General features: G+C 40.3%; 1 protein-coding gene across 1 annotated transcript in view; it reads left to right on the top strand.

The window, feature by feature from the left end:
• The window catches only part of SLC18A1 (solute carrier family 18 member A1), a 50,112-nt gene continuing 39,476 nt past the window's right edge, over positions 1-10,636 (top strand). The window contains exon 1 of the mRNA XM_081570878.1: positions 1-207. The gene's annotated coding sequence lies outside the window, so the exon portion shown is untranslated. The remainder of the gene's footprint in view (positions 208-10,636) is intronic.

The following is a 10,636-nucleotide window of genomic DNA, read 5'->3' as shown; positions in this document are numbered from 1 at the left end:
TTGCTGCATGTGGGATCTAGTTCCCTGACCAGGGGTCCAACCTGCAGCCCCTGCATTGGGAATGTGCAGTCTTGACCACTGGACCACCAAGGATGTCCTGAGAGAAGATTTTATACAGTGTGGTCACGGAATGCACCTCTCAGCCACCTGAGATCTAAATGAAGAGAGGAAGAAAGTCATGGAAGCTCCAGGAGATGTGTGAATCAGGTAGGGAAAGAAGTGCAAAAGTCATTAGGCGAAAGGGAAGTGGCACTAGGGTGGATTCAACTTAGCAAAGAGTAGTAAAAGAGAGGACTGGGCCAGATGAGGTAGAGCCTTGGAAGCTATGGATAAGGGTTTGAATTTTATTCTTAGTGTGATTAGAGAGTTTTACAAAGGGATTATGTGATCTGGTTAGGCTTTAAGAAGACATTTTGTTCTAGTAAGCAAAAAGTGAATTGGTGCAGAAGGCAAAGAAGAAATCAAGACATAACTTAGGAAGCTATTAAATTGTCTGGAGTGAGCAGTGGTGAGTCAAACTAGACTGATGACTCTCCTTCAGCACACCTCCACTGCACACTGGCCTTATCTCCATTACAGAACTCATCGCTGTCATGACAGCATTAGGGTTAGTGTCCATTTATACTTTTCTCCCATGCTGTTCCTCTCTGTAACCCCAGATACAAACCAGGGGGATCAGCAATGGGATATAGTGAAGAGGGTGGTTAGGAGAAACATTTTGAAGGAAAAAAAATGATACAAATAATACTGCTGAAACAGGACTCATTAACTGGGGACCCATGGAAATCTATGAGACCTTGTGAAAAATGTATGCATATGGGTATCTTTCATGGAGATGACCCATAGGTTTTTGTCAGAATCTCGGACAAGTCTGAAACTCTTAAAGAAAACAAAATAACTAAGTGTCATTAATTGAAAAAGTGGTATTTCCATTTATAGAATCATATTTCTGAATGGTAGCATTAGATATCTGGTATTACTTGGCACCATCTCCAACTTTTAAAATTTATTTTAAAATAAAATAAAGGATTTTAAATAAAATAAAAAATAATCAGTATTTATTTATTTATTCGGCTGCACTGGGTCTTTAATTGTGGCATGTGGGATCTAGTTCCCTGACCAGGGATCAAACTTGCATTGGGAGCATGGAATCTTCCCTACTGGACCACCAGGGAAGTCCCATCTCCAACTTTTAAACTATTACAATTATTTTTATTTTGCAATTTCTTAGAGTCTTATGATGATATCTGTGTTGTACAATTAAAAAAATCTTAGTCAAGTGAATTAATATGAGAATTTCCCAGTTATTAGAGCATTAATATTTGAACACTATTCCTCACTTTTTTGAAGTATTTCCTTAACATATAAGAAAGAGAAATGGTGAAACAAAATTTTACACATAGAAAAATATAGATAGGAAATCATGGGGAAAATCTTAGCTTTCCTAATAATGAAGAAACTCAAGCTGGAATATCATGAGTTTCTACCGTATTTGTTAAGTTAGCAAAACTAACCCAGTGATTCTTTTTTAAGCACTGGCAGAATTAGGGAATAAGAAGGGCACCAACACATTGCTCCTGGCTTTGTAAATTGGCCAGTCCTTCTGGAGAGCAACCTGGTATGGGTTGGGGATCGTAAAACTGTTCATGGTGTTTGATCCAATCATTTGTTTTAGCAATCTCAGTAATGGGATTATTAACCAAAGGAATATGTTTATAGCTTGTTATGGCAAAATGAGTACTCATAGAGAAAATGAAGTAGTAACCTACATAGCAACAGTGATCTAGACAAGGATTCTATATTTAGTGGCATGCATATGATGTATAAGCTAGTGGAATTTAAGTATATGGAACTATTTATATAAAATAATAGTGAGCTAAACATGGAACAACAGACTGGTTCCAAATAGGAAAAGGAGTACGTCAAGACTGTATATTGTCACCCTGCTTATTTAACTTATATGCAGAGTACATCATGAGAAACGCTGGGCTGGAGGAAGCACAAGCTGGAATCAAGATTGCCAGGAGAAATATCAATAACCTCAGATATGCAGATGACACCACCCTTATGGCAGAAAGTGAAGAGGAACTAAAAAGCCTCTTGATGAAAGTGAGAGAGGAGAGTGAAAAAGTTAGATTAAAACTCAACATTCAGAAAAATAAGATCATGGCATCTGGTCCCATCACTTCGTGACAAACAGATGGGGAAACAGTGGAAACAGATCCAAACTTTATTTTTATGGGCTCCAAAGTCACTGCAGATGGTGACTGCAGCCATGAAATTAAAATATGCTTACTCCTTGGAAGGAAAGTTATGACCAACCTAGAGAGCATATTGAAAAGCAGAGACATTACTTTGCCAACAAAGGTCCATCTAGTCAAGGCTATGGTTTTTCCAGTGGTCATGTATGGATGTGAGAGTTGAACTATAAAGAAAGCTGAGCACTGAAGAATTGATGCTTTTGAACTATGGTGTTGGAGAAGACTCTTGAAAGTCCCCTGGACTGCAAGGATATCCAACCAGTCTATCCTAAAGGAGATCAGTCCTGGGTGTTCCTTGGAAGGACTGATGTTGAAGCTGAAACTCCAATACTTTGGCCACCTAATGCGAAGAGCTGACTCATTTGAAAAGACCCTGATGCTGGGAAAGATTGAGGGCAGGAGGAGAAGGGAACGACAGAGGATGAGATGGTTGGATGGCATCACCAACTCAATGGGCATGGGTTTGGGTGGACTCCAGGTGTTGGTGATGGACAGGGAGGCCTGGCATGCTGCGATTCATGGGGTCGCAAAGAGTCAGACACGACTGAGTGACTGAACTGAACTGAAACACAGATATTGACCAATTGCAATAATGTAAAACACTTTTGTACACTGCTAAAAGTCAGAAGACATAGTGCAGTGATATAAATAATTGATAATTGCAGAGGTCTATATTTCTGTTCTAAAATGAATGTTAAATATTCAAAGTCACATACACTCACACACAGAGAATCACCTGGGGGAGAGGGTGGAATACAGTATTATGTTTAACAGGTTCTGGACCCAGACAGCTTAGTTGAAGTCCTAGTTTCCTTAGTTCTATGATCTTGAACAAAAATTCATTTGCTTATTTACTGTCTCTAGGTCCCATATGCAAACTGAAGATCATAATGCTACCATCTTCATAAACTTGTTGTAAGCCTTAGAAGAGATTACTGCAAAGTGTTTGGCAAATAGCAAGTGCTAAATATGTTTTAAGTAGCATTATTATCATATATTTTGATCAATCATGTGCATATTAATTACTTTGTCTCAGGATCTTTTCTCATAGATTGATAAATGGCCCATCTTCCTGACTAGTTTGTATTAAGCAGGGACTGTATCTTATAATTGAGCTTCCCAGGTGGCCCTAGTGGTAAAGAACCTGCTTGCCAATGCAGGAGACTTAAGAGACGTGGATTCAGTCCCTGGGTCAGTAAGATTCCTTGGAGGAGGGCATGGCTACCAACTCCAGTATTCTTGCCTGGAGAATCTCATGGGCAGAGGAGCCTGGTGGGTTACAATCCATAGTGTCGAAAAGGGTCAGACACAACTGTAGTGGTTTACCACATGTGCCTGCACGCACGCACACACACACATCTTATAAATATCTTATGTATTCTATCTGTAGTACCTAGATATCTGTAGGTATTATCTGTAGTAGTCATCTGTAGTACCTAGTGCAAGATAACTTGCACATAAACATAATAAATATCTAGTACGTGCATGCTACATCACTTCAGTCATGTCTGACTCTTTGCGACTCTTTGGACCATAGCCCACAAGGCTTCTCTGTCCATGGGATTACGCTCAGCAAGAATACTGGAGTGGGTTGCCATTTCCTTCTCCAAAATATCTAGCAGATGAATGCAAATGAGTTTCTCCTTTCCTAAGGGTGAACAGTTCTCCACTAACATTATACTTCTAAATGAAGGGTTTTTCCTAAGAAACAGTCACCCTGTCAGATTGTATGCTGGTTACTATCCTCTTGTTGTTTGTTGAAATCCTATCCTTATTTTACCCCAAGGAAGGCAAGACCAGTGGATCTCTGCAGCAGGGAATGTGGTTGGAATATGGGACTCAGAGTCACCAGCTCCCGTCTCAGTGCTGACTGTCCCCTTGTGAACAGTGTGACCCTGGACCAGTCCTCAATGCCTTTTGTCTCTGAGTCTCTGAGTATCCTCTGATACTCCTCTGAGTATCAGTTGGGAAGATTTCATGTCATTGTTTTCAAGGATTTAAAAGACGACTTCCAGAAATCAACATTGCAAACAGAAACGTAAACTTACTGTAAATGTAAATGTAACTTACTCTTTTTCACAAACGATTAAGAGGAAGAAAATTATATTAATAGAAGGGCAGGGGAAGAAAAGCTCATGCCAGTGACCTAATTTTCCCCATATAACATGTGTCTCTTTTAGATGGAAAATCCAGGTCAAGGAAAACATAATGAAGACAAATCACAGCAAATCAAATCACTAGGTCTGTACATTTCCATGTAACAAGGCATAAACAAGAATAAGATCATCAATATGAAATTTTCAGCCTGAGATGGGAGAAGAAGCTAATTAATATATATTTACATATATTTATATATATATTCATGGCAAATGGATGAGGAAACAGCGGAAACAGTAACAGACTTTATTTTGGGGGGCTCCAAAATCACTGCAGATGGTGACTGCAGCCATGAAATTAAAAAACGCTTGCTCCTTGGAAGAAAAGTTATGACCAACCTAGACAGCATATTAAAAAGCAGAGACATTACTTTGCCAACAAAGGTCTGTCTAGTCAAGGCTATGGTTTTTCTAGTAGTCATGTATGGGTGTGAGAGTTGAACTATGAAGAAAGCTGAGCGCCAAAGAATTGATGCTTTTGAAGTGTGGTGTTGGAGAAGACTCTTGAGAATCCCTTGGACTACAAGGAGATCCAACCAGTCCATCCTAAAGGAGATCAGTCCTGAGTGTTCATTGGAAGAACTGATGTTGGAGGTGAAACTCCAATACTTTGGCCACCTGATGCAAAGAATTGACTCATTGGAAAAGACCTTGATGCTGGGAAGAATTGAAGGCGGGAGGAGAAGGGGACGACAGAGGATGAGATGGTTGGATGGCATCACCAACTCAATGGACGTGAGTTTGAGCAAACTCTGGGACAAGGTGATGAACAGGGAGCCCTGGCGTGCTGCAGTCCATGGGGGTCACAAAGAGTCAGACACGACTGAGCGACTGAACTGAACTGAACTGATGCTGAAGCTGAAGATCCAATACTTTGGCCACCTGATTTGAAGAGCAGACTCATTGGAAAAGACCTTGAGGCTGGGCAAGACTGAGGGCAGGAGGAATAGGGGATGACAGAGGATGAGATGGTTGGATGGCATCACCGACGTGATGGACATGAGTTTGAGTAGGCTCCGGAAGTTGGTGATGGACAGGGAGGCCTGGCGTGCTGCAGTCTATGGGGTTGCAAAGAGTCGGACATGACTGAGCGGCTGAACTGAACTGAACTGATAGATACTTACATATTTTATATATATATACACATATATATGTATATACTCATGTATATATATATTTGTGTGTGTGTATATATATGTATACATATATATATATATATGTATTTTCTTTCTGTGTTGGGTATTTTCTAATTCTGACTATCAGATGCAGAGTGAGCTTTATAGGCTGGAAACTGTACTTTGGCCTTCTGAAAACTGAGATCTGTGGTTCTATTTCATGTTACTTTCATTGTCACTAGGGTCACTGTTGTGTTGTGGAAAGGATGGAGATAGCAGGGGGCCCCCTATGATAAGAACATGGCTACTTAAGAGTGACCAGTGTTTAAATATATTCCACCAAGTTTTATGCAATGAGATGTTGGCCTTATCATGATATGGTCATGGGAAAAAGTGTCCTTGAAACTCTAGGTGCCCTGTATCAAACACTTCCTTTTATTGCCAGATCAGAGACAGCCGTTTCTCACCCCAAATGTTTCAGACAAAATGAATCATTTGGGTAAATGCTGATGTATCTGTTTAATGAAATATTATTCAGACTCTTGGACAGATTGAAAAATATCTTAAACATGGGAAAATTCTTCACAAATCAGTGTTAAGTAGAAATTCTATAGGAAATGTCATACACAGTAAAATCTCTATTATCTATAGATGTACATGCACCTTTTGAGAAAATATTGAAAAGAAATATAAATAAATATATATATATATAGATAGATGTTAACAGTGACTATCTCTGAGTTATGGGATATTTGCATTCTTTATAATTGTCATTTTTATTGATATAATCTTACCTTATACTTTTTAATCAGAAATAAAATTAGGAATATTAAGGTACACCTGTTTAGAATATTACAGTTTTCATTTTAATAGGCAGCAGTTTCAACTAGTGATAAAATAAGCATGTGATCAAGCAAATTAAAAGTTCTGTATTGCAGAGATCTGGAAGGAATTTGGGACAAAGAAAGTGGTGAAGGGCAACATAGACTCAACATTTGATGGGAGCTCATTGTTTTACCTCTGAGACTAATTCGATTGTTAGAACTGTAGACCTTGTGTGTGTATGTGTTTAGTTGCTCAATCATGTCCGATTCTTTGCGGCCCCTTGGACTGTAGCCCACCAGGCTCCTCTGCCCATGGAATTTTCCAGGCAAAAATATTGGAGTGGGGTGCCATTTCCTACTGCAGGGGATCTTCCTGACCCAAGGATAGCACTCATGTCTCTTGCATCTCCTGCTTTGGAACCAGCTAGACCTGACCTCTCCAATTTACAGATGAGAAAACTGAAGTTCAGGGAAGTAAGGTGATATCCCAAGTTCCAGAAGCAAGGTACTGGCAGGCTAGGAATACAATCTAACTTTCCTAGATTTTATTTTTATTTTTTTAATTATTTATTTTATTTTATTTTATTTTATTTTATTTATGGTTGTTCTGGGTATTTGTTGATGTGTGTGGGCTTCCTCTAGTTTCAAAGAGCGGGGGCTATTCTTCATTGTGGTGCTCAGGCTTTTCATTGCAGTGGCTTCTCTTGTTTTGGAGCACAGGCTCTATGGTGCACAGACTTCAATAGTTGCAGCACAAGGGCTGAATAATTGTGGCACATGGGCTCAGTTGCTCTACAGTATGTGGGGTATTCTGGGACCAGGAATTGAAACCATGTCCCCAGCCTTGGCAGGAAGACTGTTAACCACTGGACCACCAGGGAAGTCCTAACCTTCCTAGACTTTGGACAATGCTATTTTTTTTTTTTCGCTCTATAGCGTCTATAGTTGCCCAATTCTTGCTCTGTCCCCTATTATGCTTTTGGATAAATCTGGAAGATTCCCTCTGATGCAAGCTAATTCTAGATGGGCTGCTCTATCTCCTTGTAGGGGAACTTTGGAAGGCCAAATTATTTCTAAGACAGGTGGGGGCTTCTGATGATCTGAAATGAGATTTCCAGACCAAGCTCTGACCTACTGTCTGTCTGAAGCCCCTTCTTTGCTTGCAAACATGACCTGGAGACAAGCTAGACTTGGAACATCTGGGATTCTCAGGAAAAATTCTAGGGGTTTATTCTAATTTGGATCATTTCCGCTTTTCCATCAGTTGTCATGGCAATGTGCATGTACTGTCTCAACATCAGAGTCTTACAGTTGCCAGAAAAAGGCCTTATTTCCTGGCTTACCTATGATGTATGATGGGAGGTGCAGTGAAAGCTTGAGTGACATTGTTTCTTCTTTAGCTAAGACAGAACAAGAAATGATTTACTGTACGAATTTTACATTCAGCCACAACTGAGAAGAGAACTAGTCCATAATATCACAGGTCCAGGGAAAAGGACCAAAAGGGACCACTTTGATATGAGCAAGGTGGGTCTCACAAAGGTGGTTGAGGTAATCAGAATGGCCATAGATATTCCAGATCCACTGAGACAAGTTCTAGATTGTAGGGATGCAGTCCAACAGTTAGTACCAGTGTCCCTGGCCTCTGGCTTCCCTTGTTCCTGTTGCTTCCTTGGGTGTACAAGTTCACTTGGACCTCTGCTCATCTTTCTTCTTTTGTGCTTTAGCCTGCACATTCGCTTCTTCCTCCACTTTGCTCTCATATCACAGAGGTTTCTCAAAAGATGGCACTAAGGCTGAGAGCTTGAGTGACATTTTTTAGCAAGCAATGCATATCGAATGAGGCTTCCCAGGTGTCTCAGTGCATAAAGAACCTGCCTGCAATGCTGGAGATGTAGGAGATGCAGGTTCAATCCTTGGGTTGGGAAGATCCCCTGGAGGAAGGCATGGCAACCCACCCCAGTATTCTTGCCTGGAAAATTCCGTGGACAGAGGGGCCTGGTGAGGTACAGTCCATAGGGTTGCATAGAGTTGGACACAACTGAAGTGACTGAGCATGCATGCATGCACATTGAGTGAGCACTGATAAGGCGCTCAGCATCATACTAAGCGCTGGAAAGCCTCCAAGAAACTAGAAAACAGTGGGCTAAGCTCTGTGACCTCAGGCAGACAGAATTTCTGACCCTGTGTCACATCTGTTTTTTTAAAATTGAAGTGTAATTGCTTCACAATGTTAACATTAGTTTCTGCTGTACGCTGTGTCACATCTTTAAAGCGAAGGTAACCTTACTATGGGGCTTCCCTGGTGGCTCAGTGGTAAAGAATCTGCCTGCCAGTACAGGAGACCTGGGTTCAATCTCTGGGTTGAGAAGATCCCTTGGAGGAGGAAATGGCAACTCACTCCAGTATTCTTGCTTGGGAAATCTCATGGACAGAGTAGCCTGGCAGGCTACAGTCCACGGGATCACAAAGAGACAGACACAACTTAGCGACTAAACAATAACAAACCTTACTATAAGGAATGTTTCTAAGGAAGTGAGGTGAAGTGAAAGTCTCTCAGTCATGTCCAACTCTTTGCAACCCCAAGGAGTATACAGTCCATGGAATTCTCCAGGCCAGAATACTGGAGTGGGCAGCCTTTTCCTTCTCCAGAGGATCTTCCCAACCCAGGGATTGAGCCCAGGTTTTCTGCATTGCAGGCAGACTCTTTACCAGCTGAGCCGCAAGGGAAGCCCTGTTTCTAAGGAGCTAAAGGCTAAATTGTAGAGACAAGAGTAACACATATGATTTGACAGAGAGAACATGTAAAAGAGTATGGGGTGACTTGCTGGATTGCCTAACTGGCAACAGAAAGGTCATCTAGGACTTACTGAGGTCAGATTAGTCTCCACAGGAAGGCAGATCTTTTTGGTTAGAATTTGGGGCTAACTTGAATTAGGGAGTAATATTTCATGTCTCATGTGATTGTTGAGTAAGGTCACATAAATTCTCATGGTTAGCAAGATGTAATAGCTCTGAAGCAGTTCATGGTGGGCAGTGCATTTTGAAGAGGAATTGATTTTAGGGAACTTAGAGTTGGGAAATTCCCCCAACAAATAGAGGAATTCAGTCAGAGCAGAGTCAATGTGTTATCATTTTTCTGATAAGTGTGTAGGATCTAATATGTACCTTCCATGTGACAGGTGTTCTTCTAAGTGCTTGCTGTTGATTTACTCACTGAATCTTCACAGGAACTCAATAAATTAACAAAGCACTATAAATTAGCAAAGTTAGCAAAAACTCTCCAAGTTGAGGCACAGAAAAATTTGATAGTTTCTCCAAAGTCTCACAGCTAATAAATGGCATAAGTAAGACCCAAACTCTGCTAATCTAGGTGCTTCTTCTCTGTTTCCTGGTATTTGTAGAAAGATATTTATAGAAAGCATGGTTTTTGTTCCTATGAGAAATTACCATTGGCCTTTCATACCCCCACTGAAGTCATGGACATTTCCACAGGCCCTCTGATCAATGGTTTGTAGGATGGTAGCTCTTCCAACTCTGGTCTACAAATTAAAGTTAATAAGGAGGGAATTCCCTGGTGGTCCAGTGGTTAAGACCTTGTGATTCCAAAGCAGGGGGTATGGGTTCGACTTCTAATTGGGGAACTAAGATTCCACGTACCTCGCAGTGAGGTTAAAAAAAAAAATTTTTTTTTTTTAAATAAAGTTAATAAGGGGCCATGACTGAGGCTCTGATTCTAAGGGTTAGCAGTGGATTTTAAAACCCTCAGTCCTGGTTGTGGAATTCTGCTCACATTGTCAAGTAGGGGTACATTTGGTAGCTGAATTCTGAATGGAAGGTTGCATTTCCTCATTCTCATTTTTAAGCAGTGAGGCTCTGGGAAACAACAAAACTCCTTCAGGGCTTCCAATATCTCAACCACTTTTATGCTTAGAGAGGCAAGAATGTTCATAGACATCATGGACAATGGTAATAAATAGTTACAGAACATCTCTACCGGGCAAGATGTCAGGTGCTGTGTGGAATACAAAGTTGACTAAGATTAAAAAGAAAAGAAACTGTGCTTAGGTAGCTTATAGTCTAGAAACAGATAACTTAATTCAATGAAAAATGTCACAAAGGTAATAAAATATTATATCTCTGCATTTAGCTTTTGGTCAGCCTTATTCTTTTTTGTTTGTTTTGTTTGGAGGTTTTTTTACATTTTATTTTTATTTATTGGGAGAAATATTAAAAAAATTTTTGTTTTAATTTTGGTTCTGCGGGGTCTTTACTGTGGA

This window comes from Giraffa tippelskirchi, chromosome 1 (assembly GCF_054371585.1).
Source record: "Giraffa tippelskirchi isolate mGirTip1 chromosome 1, T2T-mGirTip1v1.2.pri, whole genome shotgun sequence".
In the NCBI taxonomy this organism is placed as follows: Eukaryota; Metazoa; Chordata; class Mammalia; order Artiodactyla; family Giraffidae; genus Giraffa; species Giraffa tippelskirchi.
Note: the sequence above shows the minus strand (reverse complement) of the source record. Positions and strands in the feature narration are given on the sequence as shown.